Here is a 20,122-nt window from a genome sequence, read left to right as displayed (position 1 = left end):
CTTTGCAGGACGCTCACCAATTCACACCCCAAGTGTACTAGTAAAAATTGCGTACCATATTCAATCTATGATAAACAGCAACATATACCGCGTGATCAAAAAGTCAATATAAATTTGGAAACTTAATAAACCACGGAATAATGTGGAGAGAGAGGTAAAAATTGACACACATGCTTGGAATGTTAGGAATGACATGGGGTTTTGTTAGAGCCAAAATAAACAAAGTATTGCTAGACGCGTGAAAGATCTCTTGAGCGTGCCGTTTGGGGATGATCGTGTGCTCAGTCGCCACTTTCGTCATGCTTGGCCTCCCAGGTCCCCAGACCTCAGTCCGTGCGATTATTGGCTTTGGGGTTACCTGAAGTCACAAGTGTAACGTGATTGACATCTCTGGGGATACTGAAAGACAACATCCGACGCCAATGCCTCACCATAACTCCAGACATGCTTTACAGTGCTGTTCAGAACATTATTCCTCGACTACAGCTATTGTTGAGGAATGATGGTGGACATATTGAGCATTTCCTGTAAAGAACATCATCTTTGCTTTGTCTTACTTTGTTATGCTAATTATTCCTATTCTGATCAGATGAAGCGCCATCTGTCGGAAATTTTTGGAACGATTGTATTTTTTTGGTTCTAATAAAACCCCATGTCATTGCAAGCATGTGTGTCAATTTGTACCTCTCTATCTTCATTATTCCGTGGTTTATTCAGTTTTCAAATTATACTGACTTTTTGATCACCCGTTACAATTAATATTACTCGTAAATATGTACTCATCACTTTGCAAAAGTGGTTCGAGTATTGACGCCGAACATGTACTTCGAAAAACCGCCTTACGGTGTGTGGTAGAATGTACTTCTGGTACAACTACCTTTCGTCCACCCCCCTCCCCCCCCCCCTCCTCCCTTTACCCTTCACTAAAGCTGCGAGGCAAAAACGACTGTCAATAAAACACTGCATGAACTCATTTACTCAGTTTTTCTCGTAGTAGTCATTTCGAGAGGCTTATGTGGGAGAAAGTAACATGATGCTCGATTGTACTTAGAACATACACTCGCGGAATTTCAACAGTAAACCTCACCGGAAGGTACAACGATTGCCTCGTAGCGATTCTGCCACTGGAATTTTCTAATCGTCTCCATAACGCTCTCGGTCCGAGTAAACGATCCACAGTGAAATGCACCACTTTCAGTGTTTTTTTTTTGTTTTTTTCCCCCGTCTGTCTTCTGAAAAATTTGATGCGGCCCGCCACGAATTCCTCTCCAGTGCCAAACTCTTCTTTTATCTCACTTTCTACCCTCTACAGCTCCATCTAGTACCAGGGAAATTATTCTTTGAGGTCTTAAGAGATGTTCTACTATCCTGTCCCTTCTCCTTGTCAGTGTTTTCCATATATTTCGTTTCTCGCCAATTCTCCGGAAAACATCCTTAGTCCTTATCCTACCAGTCCACCTAATTTTCAACATTCTACTGTAGCACCACATCTCAAATGTTCTCTTCTTTTCCGGTTTTCCCACAGTTCATGTTTCACTGCCGTACAATGCTGTGCACCGAACGAAGATTCTCAGAAATTTATTCCTCATAGCCGGCCGCGGTGGCCGAGCCGTTCTAGGCGCTTCAGTCCGGAACCGCGCGACTGCTACGGTCGCAGGTTCGAATCCTGCCTCGGGCATGGATATGTGTGATGTCCTTAGGTTAGTTAGGTTTAAGTAGTTCTAAGTTCTAGGGGACTGATGACCTCAGATGTTAAGTCCCACAGAGCTCAGAGCTATTTTTTTCTTCCTCATATTAAGGCCCATGTTTGAAACTAATACACTTCTCTTGCCCAGAAGTGCCCTTTCTCCGGGGCTGTTCTGCTTTTTATGTCCTCCTTGCTCCTTCCGTCATGGGCTATATTGCTGCCTAGGTAGCAAAATTCTATAATTTCATCAACTTCCTTTCTCCAGGGATATTCTGCTTTTTATATCCTCCTTGCTCCGTCCGTCATGGGCTATTGCCGCCTAGGTAGCACAATTCTGTAATTTCGTCTACTTCTGATCGTGAATCCTGATGTTAAGTTCCTCGCTGTTCTCATTTTTGCTACTCTCTTCGCTTCACACTCAATCCATATTCTGTACATATTAGACTGTCCGTTCCATTTAGCAGTTCTTGTAATTCTTCTTCGCTTACACTGAGAATAACAACGTCATCAGCGAATCTTAACATTGACATCCTTTCAACCTGAATTTTAATTCCATTCTTGAACCTATAGTTTATTTCCGTCATTGCTTCTTCAGTGAGTAGACTGAAGAGAGGAGATGAAAGACCACATCCCTGTCTTACACCCTTTTTAATCCGAGCACTTCGTTCTTGGTCTTCCACTCTTATTATTCCCTCTTGGTACTTGTGCATATTGTATATTACCCGTCTTAGCCTATAGCGTACCCACACTTTTCTCAGGATTTCGAAAATCTTGCACCATTTGACATTGTCGAACGCTTTTTCGAGGTCAACAAATCCTATGGAATCTCCTGATGTGGCTTTAATCTTGCTTCCATTATCAAAGGCAACGTCAGAATTGCCTCCCTCGTGCCTCTACCTTTCCTACACCCAAACTGATCGTCATCTAACACACCCTCAGTTTCCTTTTCCATTCTTCTGTATATTATTCTTGTCAGCAGTTTGGATGCATGAAATTTTAAGTCCATTGTGCGACAATTATCGCACTTGTCGGTTCTTACAGTCATCGAAATTGTACAGACGAATTTTTTCGAAAAGTTAGATGCTACATCGGCAGACTCATAAATTCTACACAACAACGCGAATAGTCGTTTTATCGCCACTATCCTCAATGATTTTAGAAATTCTGAAGGAATGTTATCTATCCCTACTGCCATATTCGGTCTTAAGTCGTCCAAAGCTCTTTTAAATTCTGATTCTAACGCTGGATCCCCCGTCTCTTCTATATTGACTTTTGTTTCTTCTTCTATGGCGTCATCAGATAGGTCTTCCGCCCTCATAGAGGCCTACTGACCTACTCCTTATCGCAGTATCTATAGTCTCAGACAGTTTCAAGCGTATCTCTTCATTCCTTAGTACTTCCGTGTCCCTCTTCGTTGTGCACTGATTCTTCCTGACTAATGTCTTAAACTTCAGCCTACTCTTCATCATTACTAAATTGTGATCTGAGTCTACATCTGCTCGTGGATACGCCTTGGAATCCAATATCTGATTACGTAAACTCTGCCTGATCATGACGTAATGTATCTTCCCGTATCACTCGCCCTTTTCCAAGTATACCTTCTCTCTTGTGGTTATTGAACAGGGAATTCGCTGTTACTTGCTGAAATTTACTGTAGAACTGAATTAGGCTTTCTCCTCTCTCATTCCTGATACCAAATCCATAGTTTTATCTGTTCTGTTAATGCAACTGATTAACGGTGCGACACTGGTCAGCAGTACTCTAGAATCGCTCTTACAAATGTTTTGTAAGCCACTTCTTTCGTCGATTAGTTACATTTTTTAAGATTTTTCTAATGAATCTCAGCCTAGGCTGTAATTTTTCTAATATTCGTTTGATATGGTAATTTCACTCAGAGTCGCGGTGGATGGTTAACGTTACATATGTTTCGGTTCCCACACCCTTACTACTGGACTAATTTGTGTTGTAGTTTTTTGCTTGTGGAGAAAGCTATTTTCACTTTTTGTGACCGAAGTAGATTTGTAGTTTGTTTCAGCAATATTACCTACGTAAGGTAAGCTGGTCATACAATGACTGTATCATTGGTTCCCTTTAAAGAGCCAAGAATTTCTTTCTTTTCTGTTATTTGTTACTGTATATTGTCTGTTATTGAGCTAGGAAAGTCACTGGGGCACTAAAGTTTGCTTAATATTTCTCCCCGTCCTCTTTGTTCATTAGGATTTTGAGACAGCACAAATCTTGATTAGCATTATAGATCTGTGTATAGCCGCGCGGAATTAGCCGAGCGGTCTTAGGCGCTGCAGTCATGGACTGTGCGGCTGGTCCCGGCGGAGGTTCGAGTCCTCCCTCGGGCATGGGTGTGTGTGTTTGTCCTTGGGATAATTTAGGTTAAGTAGTGTGTAAGCTGAGGGACTGATGACCTTAGCAGTTAAGTCCCATAAGATTTCACACACATTTGAACATTTGCTCTGTGTATAGAAAACCTAAACAAAAGGCACAATTTCAAAATGTACAGAAAAAAGATAAGACAATTTCTGCCATACCATTTCACCCAACTGTACACAAGAAAGCTGCAAATAAAACGATGGTACACAGAGAAAACGAAATTCCAGTGAACAAAGAGGACAGGGGGAGGAACGAATAAGCGTCCGGCTATTGTGATTTAGGTTTTCCGTGATTTCCTTAAATCACTCCAGGCAAATGGCGAGATGGTTCCTTTGAAAGGGCACGACCGACTTCCTTCCCCGTCGTTCCTTCATCCGATGAGACCGATGACCTCGCTGTGTGGTCTCCTTCTCCAAACAACCCCATCCCCAACCCCAACTAATTATGGCACTAACTATGGGAACGATTAAGACATCATTCAACGAACTGCAGAGGCCAATGACTTCCCAGCTCAATGATAAACAAATCACAAAAAAGAAAGAAATTCCTGACTCTTTAGATGGAACCAATAATACAATCGTTGTACGGCCAACATACCTTACATAGTAACATTTCTCAAAAAATAACCAACCTACGTAGGTCTCGTAAAGTGAAAATACACTCCTGGAAATTGAAATAAGAACACCGTGAATTCATTGTCCCAGGAAGAGGAAATTTTATTGACACATTCCTGGGGTCAGATACATCACATGATCACACTGACAGAACCACAGGCACATAGACACAGGCAACAGAGCATGCACAATGTCGGCACTAGTACAGTGTATATCCACCTTTCGCAGCAATGCAGGCTGCTATTCTCCCATGGAGACGATCGTAGAGATGCTGGATGTAGTCCTGTGGAACGGCTTGCCATGCCATTTCCACCTGGCGCCTCAGTTGGACCAGCGTTCGTGCTGGACGTGCAGACCGCGTGAGACGACGCTTCATCCAGTCCCAAACATGCTCAATGGGGGACAGATCCGGAGATCTTGCTGGCCAGGGTAGTTGACTTACACCTTCTAGAGCACGTTGGGTGGCACGGGATACATGCGGACGTGCATTGTCCTGTTGAAACAGCAAGTTCCCTTGCCGGTCTAGGAATGGTAGAACGATGGGTTCGATGACGGTTTGGATGTACCGTGCACTATTCAGTGTCCCCTCGACGATCACCAGTGGTGTACGGCCAGTGTAGGAGATCGCTCCCCACACCATGATGCCGGGTGTTGGCCCTGTGTGCCTCGGTCGTATGCAGTCCTGATTGTGGCGCTCACCTGCACGGCGCCAAACACGCATACGACCATCATTGGCACCAAGGCAGAAGCGACTCTCATCGCTGAAGACGACACGTCTCCATTCGTCCCTCCATTCACGCCTGTCGCGACACCACTGGAAGCGGGCTGCACGATGTTGGGGCGTGAGCGGAAGACGGCCTAACGGTGTGCGGGACCGTAGCCCAGCTTCATGGAGACGGTTGCGAATGGTCCTCGCCGATACCCCAGGAGCAACAGTGTCCCTAATTTGCTGGGAAGTGGCGGTGCGGTCCCCTACGGCACTGCGTAGGATCCTACGGTCTTGGCGTGCATCCGTGCGTCGCTACGGTCCGGTCCCAGGTCGACGGGCACGTGCACCTTCCGCCGACCACTGGCGACAACATCGATGTACTGTGGAGACCTCACGCCCCACGTGTTGAGAAATTCGGCGGTACGTCCACCCGGCCTCCCGCATGCCCACTATACGCCCTCGCTCAAAGTCCGTCAACTGCACATACGGTTCACGTCCACGCTGTCGCGGCATGCTACCAGTGTTAAAGACTGCGATGGAGCTCCGTATGCCACGGCAAACTGGCTGACACTGACGGCGGCGGTGCACAAATGCTGCGCAGCTAGCGCCATTCGACGGCCAACACCGCGGTTCCTGGTGTGTCCGCTGTGCCGTGCGTGTGATCATTGCTTGTACAGCCCTCTCGCAGTGTCCGGAGCAAGTATGGTGGGTCTGACACGCCGGTGTCAATGTGTTCTTTTTTCCATTTCCAGGAGTGTAGTTTTCTCCACAAACTACAAACTACAACAGCAATTAGCCCACACCTTAAATAATAAAAAAGTTAAATTTTCAGTCCCAGGAATGTAAAAACTTACTTTTAAAACTAGCGTCGGGATATCTTTGTAGCATGTTTTGATTACAAAAACAAACAGTGCGTCTTCCGTTATGCAACATGACGCACACGTACCAGTCACCACTTGCACACGCAAACATCACTAAAAATATTCATGTAAACAAATGCAGCTGAAAATGAGAATAAGTTCTCGAAACGCGTTGCGCTAACCATGAAAAAATAAGTAAGTTGTGGTGCTTTTCATTATTAAAATCAGGAATCACACAGTTGCAGGCTTTCCTAAAACAGCGATCGTAATGAACGAAGTTAAGACGATACTTTACAAGGGGGAAGGCTTGTCGTTATAATCTTCGGTTGTTAGACGAGGCACAGTACGGAAACGCGCTGCGGCAGCCTCCGGCCTGGTTTACCACGTCACAACTACATGACTACAGTTACTGACACGCGCCGAAGAATACGCAGCAACAGCAGTCAAATAGCTGTGAATGGTTTGTACTCGTTTGCAAACGGCGAAGAGATCAATTGTTTATGCTACTGTATGTGAGCTTCCAGGCACTCAAAACATCATGACTCACTTTGTTGATGAGTTGGAGGTGCTGCGTCCATCGTCAAGAACACGTAACACCTGAAGAAAGTGTAGCTGACAACGCGTGACTTTGACACGTCGAAAAGTGATGCGGTTGTTACATTTTTCATATTTTCGTGTAACAAAAGTAAAGGTAGCAATAGTTATATACAAGGGTTGGACAAAAGAATGGAAACACCGCGAGAAATGCAAGCCAAAACAAATGCGGATGCTAGCCAAGTCTACAGGTATGGCTGTTGTGTTTGACCACGAACGGCACCTGTGCAAAGTGTTAAATACGCTGTAAGTGTCGGTCGTGCTCACAGCAGTGTCCAGTCCTCCTCAAAACAGTGTTCTGTAGTTGTGAGTGCATTATGTCGGAACCAAGTGAATTCGTTGAAGCTCGTATTGTGGGTGTTTCCGTAACCAATGCAGCCTAAGTGGGTGTTATTTCTACAGGCAACCTATCGAAGATTTATACTGCGCACAGGGAAAACGGAAGACATTATACGCCAGGTCACAGCGCAGAAGAAAATGTTTGGAGAGTGGTCGTGACAGACGATCATTGAAGAGAATAGTGAAGAAAAATGATGCGACGACAGCAGCAAAAGTTTCCGCAGAACTGAATGTCGTATTCGCGAACACTGTCGGCACAAAAATAACGCGAAGGACACTCCACAACAGGAAACCGTGGCGTCGATACCAATAATCCTGGACTCTGGAGCGATGGAAGAAAGTCATTTTGTAGGGTCAGTCTCGTTTCACACTGTTTCCGTTTTCTGGACGAGTTTTCGTCCCAAGAGCGAAACATGGTGGCGTTCAGTGATGATTTCGGCAACCATATCGTGGTAGTCTACGGGCCCCATGGTCACTCTGCAAGGTCGCGTTGCTGACAAGTATTATGTAACCATTTTGGCTGGTAAAGTCCATCCCATAGTACAATATTTATTGCCGAATGGTGATGCTGTGTTTCAAGAGGACAGGGCTCCTTTTCACACAGCTCGCATCATTCAGGATTGTGTTTGTGAACACAAGGATGGAGAACCGCATCACCCCTGGACACCACAGTCACCAGATTTCAGTCTTATTGAGATTTTCTGGTGTACTTTGGAGAGAAGGATCGGAATCCACCCCCCTCGTCGTTACCTGTACGTACCACTGATTTGTAGGAATAATTATATAAGAGTGCTTCGAAAACCAAGCAGGACCTGTATTCATCCATTACGAGACGACTGGAACTGTCTGGACTCCCACACAGTATGAGGCATGGTAATGTGTTGTGTCTGCAGTGTTTCCATGTTTTCGTCTGCCCCTGCACGTTACAAGGGACGAGACTAGTCGATACGGTCGTCGGTTGTGAGACGAGGCTGCACAAAGTGTTCTCGAGGGCAGGATGGAAGCGCGCTGTGGTGGCTTCCGGCCTGGTTTATCGCTCTACGCCACATGTCAACAGCTGGCGTCGCGCACACACGCTATCGACGGAACGCTGCAGAATACGCAGAAACAGCAACCAAACAACTACGAGTAATTCGTGCAGCGTCGTCTGTAAACCATATGGAGATGTTTACGCTGCTGTGAAATATGGGTAAGCTAACGGGCACTCAAAAACCCACGAATCACTGTGTTGACACGTCGGAGATGCTACAGCCATAGTGATGAATACTTTACAACTGAAGAAAGTGCAGCGGACAATGCTCGACTTCATAAACGTCGAAAAATTTCGTTATTTTTTTCGGAATTTTGTGTAACAGAAGTAGATGGGATAGGAGTTACATAGCTTCTCCCATCGCACTATTCGCGGCTGATGTGCGATATATCTACATAATATGCATCAACATACTCGTCGAAGAAATATCTGGTACGTAATAGGGCTTATTTTGAATTTAGTATGCAGTCTTTTTTCTACAGCGGAGACGTGGAAATGATACTTTGCTTGAGATCAATCTGTTACAACAACCTTTATTTCGCATTCACGTCGTTGGCTCCCTCCACTCACAACCAGACTTCATTTTCCAATCTAACCCAGACCTTGGACTCCACGACAGCGCAGTGGTCGCCACAACCAAGATTTTAGGGGGAGGTGTCCTGACATTGGTACGATATGACTTCAGAATTTTCCCAAGGAATTCTGACCTTGTCAACGAAAAATGAAATAAAGTTCTATCTGCCATCCTACAAGACCCTATTTTAATTTGCAAAGTGTGTGTGTGTGTGTGGTTTTTTTTTTTCGTCGAACAGCGGGGTTCATCTGAAATTGGATTTTCCACTATTTTCCCAACCATCAACCCCATCAGAACCGGAGGGACGTTTGGGTCCCATAATAGGCTATCGGGGTTTCATAAAACAACTTCGCAAAAACTACAAGACATACAGAAAAACTGACACATATATCATTGCATAGAGGATATCTCCGAGTTTCGACGTCCGCAGCTCGTGGTCTACGGGCTAGCGTTGCTGCCTCTGAATCAAAGGGTCCCCGGTTCGATTCCCGGCCGGGTTGGGGATTTTCTCTGCCCGGGGACTGGGTGTTTGTGTTGTCTTCATCATTTCATCATCATTATAATTATCATTTGTGAGAGTGACTAGATTGGACTGGGGAAAGAAAATGGACGTGTAAAAATTGCGACTTTGTACGGGCGCTGATGACCGCGCAGTTGAGCGCCCCACAAACCAAACATCATCATCAGAGTTTCGGTTCGTAATTCGCCCAGATTTGTAGTTGCACTAACGGGCATGCATGTCAGAACATGTAGACAAATCGCCCAAATTAGTTCGCTCCTTCAGACAAGCAACCCAATGAACAGATTTCGAACGCTAGCTGCTGTCGCTCCATCCCGAACATTTTGTGTCAGTGAAGTGCACGGGCGTATCGACGTTTACCATTTCGCAAAAGCTGCCCATGTTGGGCACTTTTAATGTGAGTTACAGACTTACAGACATGCTACATTCACTGATATATATCAGTTTTCTGTATGCCTTGTAACTTTTGAACAGTGGTTTTCTGAAACCCCAGACGTGCTTTATCCTGTATGTCCCACATCTTGAACCGCGAAACTGCTACGGTCGCAGGTTCGAATCCTGCCTCGGGCATGGATGTGTGTGATGTCCTTAGGTTAGGTTTAAGTAGTTCTAAGTTCTAGGGGACTGATGACCTCAGCAGTTAAGTCCCATTGTGCTCAGAGCCATTTGAACGATTTTTTCCCACATCTTCCTGCGTTGGAAAACGAAAGGGCGGAAACTTGTTTTTCATTTTGTTATTTCAAATTGCGTCATTATTTGAAACAACCATACATACAGATCTTTCACTCCGAAGAAAAAGTAGTATGAAGAGGGTTTAAGCAAGTACCCCGATGGTTCAACTGATAAGGACACCGTTAATTTCCTTCACCTTTCTTTTACCGTTCGGCCTCGTGTTCCATCACTAATGACCTCTTTAGTGCAGCTACACCGTCACAGAGAGACAGTGTGGGAACTACGATGCGATATAATATGGAAGAAAGTGACATGACATTCACACACATTCATTATATTGTTTTGACATCGCACTGTCGCTGCCCCAGTAATCTTATGAAACCTTCAAGGCGAAGTTGTGCTTCGACATGTATGTTAGCGAATAAAAACCGCAGTAGTAAGGCACGCGATGAAATTTGACATTTTACTTACCTATCACCTTGCAGTTCTGTTTTGCGAAGAAAAAACGCTATGGAAATTACTGGAAGATGAAAATTGCGTTTCAAATAAGCACACATCCCGCAGCAGAGCGAAAATCAATTCTGGAAAGACACTATGGTCTGTCGGTCGACTGGTTGGTTGGTTGGTCGATTGATTGCGGGATTAATGGACTGAACAGTGAGGTCATTAGTCCCTCGGACAAGCGAGGAGTCATCTGGAGTTACTGATGGCAGACAGAAATTTGATCGAATTATGGAAGTATGCATAAGTGGAAAAATCGATTCAGTGAAAGAAATATCGATACCTGAGCTGGAAAAAAATTTTTAGAGTGCAAAAGTGTATGGGTCGGGCCGGTAAGTGACGAGGGCTCCTCCGGGGCCCATACGTTGCGATAGAAATCTACGAAAAGACGCTATGGCTACCATAAAAATGACGCGAGGCGTTTGGTGGAATGTATCTACACGACCCAAGATGTTACATCTTACATGAACTTCAGAATTTTCATTTTCTTCATTGTGCTTAAAAATACAATGTCTATAACAGTGGGCCTCTTTACTACTGCTGCACTTACACTGAGGTGACAAAAGTCATGGGACAGCGATATACACGTATACAGATGGCGGTAGTATCGCGTACACAAGGTATACAAGGGCAGTGCATTGCCGGAGCTGTCATTTGTACTTAGGTGGTCCACGTGAAAAGGTTTCCGACGTGATTATGGCCACACGACGGGAACTGATAGACTCTGAACGAGGAACGGTAGTTGGAGCTAGATGCATGGGACATTCCATTTCGGCGTTACCTCTCACCACGGACAACGCAGTGGCCGACAGCCTTCACTTTACATCAAAGAGCAGCGGCGTTTGCGTGCAGTTGTCAATGCTGACAGACAAGTAAATCTGCGTGAAACAACAGCTGAAATCACTGTGGGACGTAAGGTAAACGTATCCGTTAGGACAGTGCGGCGAAATTTGGCGTTAATGGGCTGCGGCAGCAGACGACCGACGCTAGTGCCTTTGCTAACAGGACGACGTCGCCAGCAGCGGGGTAGTGACCATAACAACTGGACCCTAGACGACTGGAAAACCGTGATCTGTCAGGTGAGTCCCGATTTCTGTTGGTAAGAGCTGATGGTAGGGTTCGAGTGTGGCGCAGATCCCACGAAGCAATGGACCCAAGACTTCAACAAGACATTGTGCAAGCTGGTGGTGGTTACATAAGAGTGTGGACTGTGTTTACATGGAATGGACTGGATCCTCTGGTGGAAATGGTTATGTACGGCTACTTGCAGACCATTTGCAGCCATTCATTCATGGATTTCATGTTCCAAACAACGACGGAACTTTCATGTACGACAATACGCCATGTCACAGGGCTACAACTGTTCGCAACCGGTTTGAAGAACATTGCCGACAATTCCTGACCGCCCGATATGAATCCCATCGAAAATTTATGGGACATAATCGAGAGTTCAGTTCGTGCACAAAATCGTGCTCCGGCAAATGTTTCGCAATTATGGACGGCTATAGAGGCCGCATGGCTCAATATTTCTGCTGGGGAGTTCCAACAACTTGTTGTGTCCATGCCACGTGCAGTTGCTGCTCTACTCCCGTCAAATCAGTGTCCGATACGATGTTAGGAGGTATCCGATAACTTTTGTCACCACGGTGTGTATCGCTGTACAAGTAATAGGAAAGCAACCGAAGAAAAGCTCTTGCATCAGCTATCAGGCGGTGACGCAGGAAATCATGGAATCTATAGCGAAGCTTTAAACAACAAAGTGTTGAGGAAAAAATCTAAATAGCTTCCATTCAAAGCCATATACACTGGTGTACAAAATTAAAGCAACAAACTGCTGTTTCTCTGCCCTGTGTCTAATTCACGATATAATCATACTAACTGTCAACAGATGTCTTTACGATCGTGTTCTTCACTGACAACCACGCCAGCAATGACAGGGCACCTGTGGGGGTAGTGTTTTCAGGGTAGACCCACATCCATTATCGCCGTGTACACAGTCACAGAGAAGACGCCTATAGACACTCTGCTGTGGGGTGCCGTAGGAAAAATGGAAGCAGGAGAGTCGACAACTAACGTGGCCCGATAGCTCAATGTGAATCGTTCTGTTATTTCTCGGATGAGGCGACAGTTTGTAAAGACCGAAACTGTGCCCTGGAGACCAGAACAGAGCCGACCACGTGTGACATCAGGCCGTAAGAACACGACAGTACCGCCTTACTTTTGCACTGTACCTGGCATTTGACCTCGCAGCATCTCCTGGACGAGAAACTTCCTAGACGTGTTGTATCGAGGCGAACGGTGTACAGAAGGATTACGCACAGTGGACTTTAGTGTTGGAGACTTGCAGTCTGTATACAGAACGGAACATCTAGAGTGGATCTGGATGGTTGAACAGTGGGCCAATGTTCTTTTCACAGGTTCCCGGTTTGGCCTGGAGAGTGGTTCTCGATGGATTCGCATCTGGAGAATACGTGGAACACGATTTCGGGACCCAAACATTGTGGAAAGAGACCAATGTCGAGGAGGATCCTTAATGGTGTGTACAGGTGAATCGGGAAGATTCAACTGCTGTCAGATACCGTGAGGAGATTTTGGAATCTCACGCGCGGTTGTTGCGAAGTGCTATGGACCCAGACTTCGTATTGATGGACGATAATGCTCGACTCCATAGAGCACGGATGACTGACGTTTTTTGGAAACGGAAGATATTGCACGCATGGCGCAGTATGCTCGCTCCCCCGATTTGAATCCCAGAGAGCATGTCTGGGAAGCACTAGGGAGACGGCTTGCATCACGTCAGCATCCACCAACCACTATCCAAGATTTATGAGCAGCTCTGCAGGAAGACTGGGCGTTATTGCCTCAACGTGAGATTGATGACATCATTTATAGGATATCCCGTCGCTGTCGGGCCTGTATTGGTACCAGTAGTGGTCACACCCCATACTGAGCACATGAACCAGATGTCAGAATGTCTGTGCAAATCCCTTAAATTGCAAAAAAACGAAGAACACCTTTTTCTACCGTTATGCACGTTGCAGCTGATTACCCTCTGTATTCTTTACATTGTTTCTACTTTACTATCACCTGTTTATACTGTTTCGTGGCGAAATAATCACAACCTTGGGAAATTTCAGTTTGTTGCTTTAATTTGGGACACCAGAGAATTTATTCCCATTATGGAGTACTTGACCAGTGATGATCAATATATCGCAACCACTATTTCGAATATAGATCCGATGTTCCTGATAGGAACTACCTTTGCCCCCCCCCCTCCCCCCTACCGCTCACCCACGCCAACCGCTCCCACTCTTGCCGTAGGAATTAACAAAGTCGCGGGCATTATCAGAGAGGGTCGCGCAACTCGCAGAAATTTCGGACAAGCTCTTCACTGTTCTCTACTTTCTAACTTCCTCTAATGAAACCACGCCGAATGATTAAAAAAAAAAGATAAAAGTACTTCTTGTCGAAGTTCTACTGGTTGTCGTTGCACGCGACCTAAGTTTTATTAACTACGATATGAATTAACTGTAACACAGACAGGCATGCAGAAGTGATAAATGGTATTTAACAGCAGCGTAAAATGGAGCACTGCCTTTATCTACCTCTACATCTACATAATTACTGTGCAATTCACAGCTAAGTGTCTGGCAGCGGGTTCATCAAACCACCTCCAAGCTGTCTCTCTACCTTCCCTATCGAATGACGTGCGGGAAAAACGAGCACCTAAATTTCTCTGTGCGAGCTCTGATTTCTTTTATTTTGCACGACGATCATTTCTCCCTATGTAGACTGGCGCGAACAGAATATTTCGCAATCAGAGGAGAAAGTTGGTGATTGAAATTGCACGAGAAGATCCTGCCGCAACTAAAAAGGCTTTTGTTTTAATGATTTGATACACCAACGCACGTATCATGCCCGTGGTACTGTCTCTCCTTTTCCGCGATAATACAAAATTAGCTGTCCTTCACTGAACTTTTTCGGTGTTTTCCGTCAATACTATTTGATGCAGATCCCACAACACAGAGCAATACTCCAGAATAGGGCGGACAAGCTTAGTGTAAGCAGTCTCTATAGTAGACCTATTGCATTTTCTAAGTGATTTGGCAATAAATCGCAGTCTTTGGTTTGCTTTCCCCACTACATTATCTACATGATCTTTCCAGTTTAAGTTATTCGTAATTTTAATCCCTAACTATTTAGTTGAATTCATAACCTTTATATTTGTGTGGTATATCGTGTAAGCAAAATTTAGCGGATTCCTTTTAGTACTCATGTGGCTGACTTCACATTTTTCATGATGTAGAGTCAACTGTGACTTTACGCACTATATAGATACCTTGTCTAAATCTTTCGCAATTGGTTTTGATCATCTGATGACTTTACAAATGAATCCATCATCTGCAAACAATCTAAGAGGGCTGATCGCCATTGTCTCCCACGTCGTTTATGTAGATCAGGAACAGCAGAGGGTCCATAGCACTTCCTTGGGGAACGTCAGATATTACTTCTGTGTTACTCGACGTAAGTTTTCGTCAGTTACGACGAATTGTAAACTTTATGACAGGAAACCACGAATCCAGTTACCGAACTAAGACGATAGTCTCTAGGCAAGCAATTTGATTAGAAGCCGCTTGTGAGGAACGGTGTCAAAAGCCTTATGGAAATCTGAAAATATAGAATCATTTTGATGTCCCCAGTCGACAGCACTCACTACTTCGTGAGAATAAAGAGCTAGTTATGTTTCATAAGAACGATATTGTCTGAATCCGAGTTGACTATTTGTCAATCGCTTTCTTCGAACACAGTAAATATTCCAAAATCCTACTGGAAATTGACATTTGTGATATGGGTCTGTAAGTCAGTGGATTACTCCTATTTCCTTCCTCAGGGCATTGTTATGCCTTGTGCAACTTCCCAGTTTTTAGGTATGGATCTTTCCACGAGCGAACGGTAGCATATGATTGCTAAATATGGAGCTATTATATCAGCATACACTGAAAAGAACCTGGCTGGTATACAATCTTGACCAGAAGCCTTGTCTTTATTAAGCGATTTAAGTCACTTCAAAGTTATTCATGTTGGAAGTTGTTCTTGATTCGAATTCTGGAATATTTATTTTCTGTTTTTTTGGTGAAGGATTTTCGGAAAAGCGTGTTTAGTAACTCTGCTTTAATGCTAATGTTATCAGTGGCAACACTACTGTTATCGCACAGTGAAAGTACTGATTGTGTCTTGCCGCTGGTGTACTTTACATATGAACAGAATCTTTTTGGGCATCCTGCGAGATTTGGAGACAGAGTCCTTGTGGAAACTACTAAAAGCATTTCGCACTGAAATCCGTGCAAAATTTCGAGCTTCTGTAACACTTTGACAATCTTGGGAATTTAAATTTGGCGTGCTTTTTTTATGCTTCTGCAACAGTGTTCTGACCCGTTTTGTGTACCCTGGGTAATCAGTACCATCGCTTATTAATTTATTTGGTATATGTCTCTCAATTGCATTCGATACTATTTGTTTGAATTTAAACCACATCTGTTCCACGCTTACATAATCTGATTTGAAGGAATGGCGACTGTCTCTTAGAAAGGCGTGAGGCGAATGTTTATGTTCTTTTTTAAATCTATGTACTTTGCGTTTATTTTTGGTGCGTTTTGGATGTTATGCTATTCAGTCACTAATCCCTGTATCCGTCTGATGCTCCCTATACGCTCAGAATTAGTTGGTGCTAAGAGGTGAAATAGTTTTTGCAACCATTTACACTTTTAATTCTAGGAAGACTCGCTCTTTTTTATTAGTCATAACTGTAGATTTACTATTTCCGTGAATTACTTTGGGCTCGTGACAGCACACAGCTGCAGTCTAGGAAGGGAGGAAAAGGAAGGAATAAAGGTTAGGGTTTCACGTCCCGTCGACGAAGAGGTCAGCAGTGACAGAGCACAAGCGCAGGTTGCTCAAGAAGGGAATGGAAGGCAATCGGTGTCCTTTTCAAATGAATCGTCCCAGCATTTGTCTAATGCGATATGCGGAAATCACGAAACTTCAGTTTGTATGGCCGGACGGGTATATGAACCGACGTCCTCTCGAATATGAGGTCAGTGATCTAACCAGTGTCATCTAATTTGGTTACAGTCTAGGAAAGTGATTCATTACGGATCAACAGACCTGAAGAAAGTATCAAATAAATTAACAAATTGTCTTGTAAAATAACACTTCCAAACCGTAGAAATTTTACGAGTCAGCATCAGTTCTAGATTTCGTTGTGTAATGATCACACTGTGAAAGCAAAGCAAACCATATTTAACGTAGAAGGGTCTACTTTTTACCATCACATCCACAAAACATACCTGCAGTCACAGTCTGTGTTGTCTATATTCGTAATCCGAGAAGAGGAACACTGGCCAAGCATATGCAATTTAACATTATAACAAAACTAATCATTCACAAGAACAGAATCGCCTTCATCATTACTGTTGGAATCACTTAAAAACACTGCCATTTTACTCTGCTTTACAAGTCTAATGTCTCACAGGGGAATCGTACTCAGGACTGCAAAAACATTCATCGGGATCTTCATTCTCATTAAGAACATCTGAATAATCATCGCCAAAAATCTCCGAAAGTATTTCAGATTCGTGAATTTCCTTCCGTTTTCAGAAAAGATCCATCTCTAAAAACAGAAGGAGCTACAAGAGGAAAACAGAAATTGCTTGAAACATAAAAATACAATCAAAATGCCAAACAACAAAACGTACATGAACGCAATCAAGTTTTATATATTGACCACTGGTGTAAATGCCTAAATAGACGAAATAGTTTAACCATATTACAGCATACGGCTCCTAAATCGTTCAAATGGCTCTGAGCACTATCGGACTTAACATCTGAGGTCATCAGTCCCCTAGAACTTAGAACTACTAAAACCGAACTAACCTAAGGACATCACACACATCCATGCTCCAGGTAGGATTCGAACCTGCGACCGTAGCAGCATCGCGGTTCCGGACTGAAGCGCCTAGAACCGCTCGGCCACAGCGGCTGGCTACGGCTCCTAAAGACAGCGTGTAGATACCACAAGTTATCTGGCGATCAGTCCGTTACGGATGGCGTGTGAAACACGAGTAAACTCGGGATCCGTCCGCATCGTGTTAAAATCACGGCCCGTTTCCTGTAAGACTTATCCTGTGCCTCCAGAGAACGCTATGTTCTTACCGCCCCACTCACAACCAGCGCAAGAATTTGAATTTCGCCGTACCTGCCGGGAAATGTTCCTCCGTCGGCAGAGTTCTGTATTCAGCGGCGCACAACACTATCCAGAGCGCGGTGTCAATTCCACTACGCTCACGGGCTCTCAGCATTCAGTGCCTTGACCCTACCAATAATAAACGTTAGAGAAATACAGGTGTTGGACAAAAATATAGAAACAAATGCTTGAACATAAATGCAGAAGCTAGCCAAGACTGCAAGTTGCACTGTAGTATTTGACCACGATCGGCACGCATGGAATTTTCTCAATACTTTTCTCAAGTGTTAGACGTGGTCATAACATTGGTCTGTGTACTTATGAATGCCTTATATCGGAGGTAAGTGAATTAGAACGTGGGCAGATCGTTGTTGTTCGTACGGTGGGTTCCTCCATGTCCAACGGAGCCGAAGTGTTTAGTGTTTCCAGAGGCACTGTATAGAAGATTTATACCAAACAGGTCTTCAGGAAACGCAGTATCCACCGTCAAGTCACAACGTGGACGAAAGTGTGTGTTAAGTGATCGTGATAGATAGCCATTGAAGAGAATTCTAACGAAAAAAAGGAGGGCGACAGGTGCAAAAGTCGCTGCGAATCCGAAAGACGCATTCGCGAATCCTGTCATCACCAAAACAACACGAAGGGAGCTTCATGAGCTGGGAAATGCAGGGCAAGCTGGAATTCGAAAACCATTCATCGGTGATGCAAATGCCCATAACAGAAAACCGGTGTGCCAAAGGCATAAATCGTGGGCTGTGGAGTAATGGAAAGCAATTATTTGGTCGAATAAATCTTGCTTGATACTGTTGAGAACTTCTGACCGAGTTTACGTTTCAGGGATGAAATATGGCAGCGGTTCGGTGATGATATTCCATGATCCCCATGGTTACTGTGCAAGGCTGTTCTACTGCCAAGGATTATGTGATCATTTTGGCTGATCAGGTCCATCGCATGGTACAGTGTTTGTTTCCCACCGTATTTCAAGACAACGGGGCCCCTGTTCACACAACTCACATCGTCCAGGACTGGTTTTGAGATCACGAGGATGAAATGTCGCATCCCTCCTGGCCAAGAGAGTCAACAGACCTCAATATTATTGAGACTTTGTATTTACTTTGAAGAAAAGGGTGCCTGATCGCTATCTATCTTCATCACTGTTACCTAGTCCGCCGCTGGTAGCGGAATAGTCAGCGCGACAGAATGTCAATCCTAAGAGCCTGGGTTCGACTCCCGGCTGGGTCGGAGATTTTCTCCGCTCACGGACTGGGTGTTGTGTTGTCCTAATCATTATCATTTGATCCCTATCGACGCGCAAGTCGCCGAAGTGGCATAAAATCGAAAGACTTGCACTGGGCGAACAATCTAACCGACGGGAGGCCCTAGTCACACGACATTCATTCATTCATTCATTGTTACCTAATCTTGCCACTATTTTGCAGGAACAATGTTGTAAAACTTCCCCGAAAACCATACTAGACCTGTATTCATTTATCCTGTGACGACTGGAAGCTGTTTAGAAGGCCAACTGTTTTCCTACTCTACACTAGGCATGGTAATGTTTTGTGTTATTGGTGTTTCCCTGTGTTTAGTCACTATGCTTGACCGAGTCCCTGGAGAGTGCTGCTCTCTCTCGTGTTATTTGTACATGAGGGGCAATGGCCAGGACGCCACCCTTCCAAGGGTGACTAAAGGGACACTCGCCGCGGCGAGAGGGAGACCAGATGTGAAAGAGCACTCAGTCGGGTGGCTGCCGTAGGCTGGTGCCCTTGCGCCTTGTTCGCTAAAGGTTGACTATGTGTATTTTTTGTTGTGTGTGTTAATTGTCAATAACAATTATTTCTCTACATATGTTCTCATTCATTGCAATCTGATTCGATCCAAACCATAATACAGCCCTTTATGTGCTGGAGTAAGCTCTCACCAGCACATGTGGCAGCAAAGATGAAGTGCGAAGATCGATTACTAGGTGTGGGGTCGAGTGCGCCTATCACGAGAGAGGCCAGAGACACACCCACAAGCAACACTCCGCCAGCGCCCTCTCAACAGCGTGTATGTAGGCCGCCGCTGACCGGAGGGCCTCACTCACTCACTCACTCTCTCAGTCATCCATTTGGCGTCTGTCAGTTTACTCCCAGAGCAGGTTGAGTTTGACACAGGCTATGACAGTACATAGCGATCAGATTAGTGACTATAGCAGGACTATTTTACCTCAGCCACAACTGTACTTTACATCAGTCTGCAAGAGGACTATTGCTGATGAGCTTGTACCACAACATGACTCAATTCAAGTTAAGTAAATGTTTCCAGTTCATGTAAATAAAGAAATGTATTAATCCAAAAAAAAAAAAAATGGCTCTCAGCACTATGGGACTTAACTTCTGAGGTCATCAGTCC

The sequence above is a fragment of the Schistocerca americana genome, chromosome 1, assembly GCF_021461395.2.
Source record: "Schistocerca americana isolate TAMUIC-IGC-003095 chromosome 1, iqSchAmer2.1, whole genome shotgun sequence".
Taxonomy (NCBI): Eukaryota; Metazoa; Arthropoda; class Insecta; order Orthoptera; family Acrididae; genus Schistocerca; species Schistocerca americana.
This window is presented reverse-complemented; position numbering follows the sequence as displayed.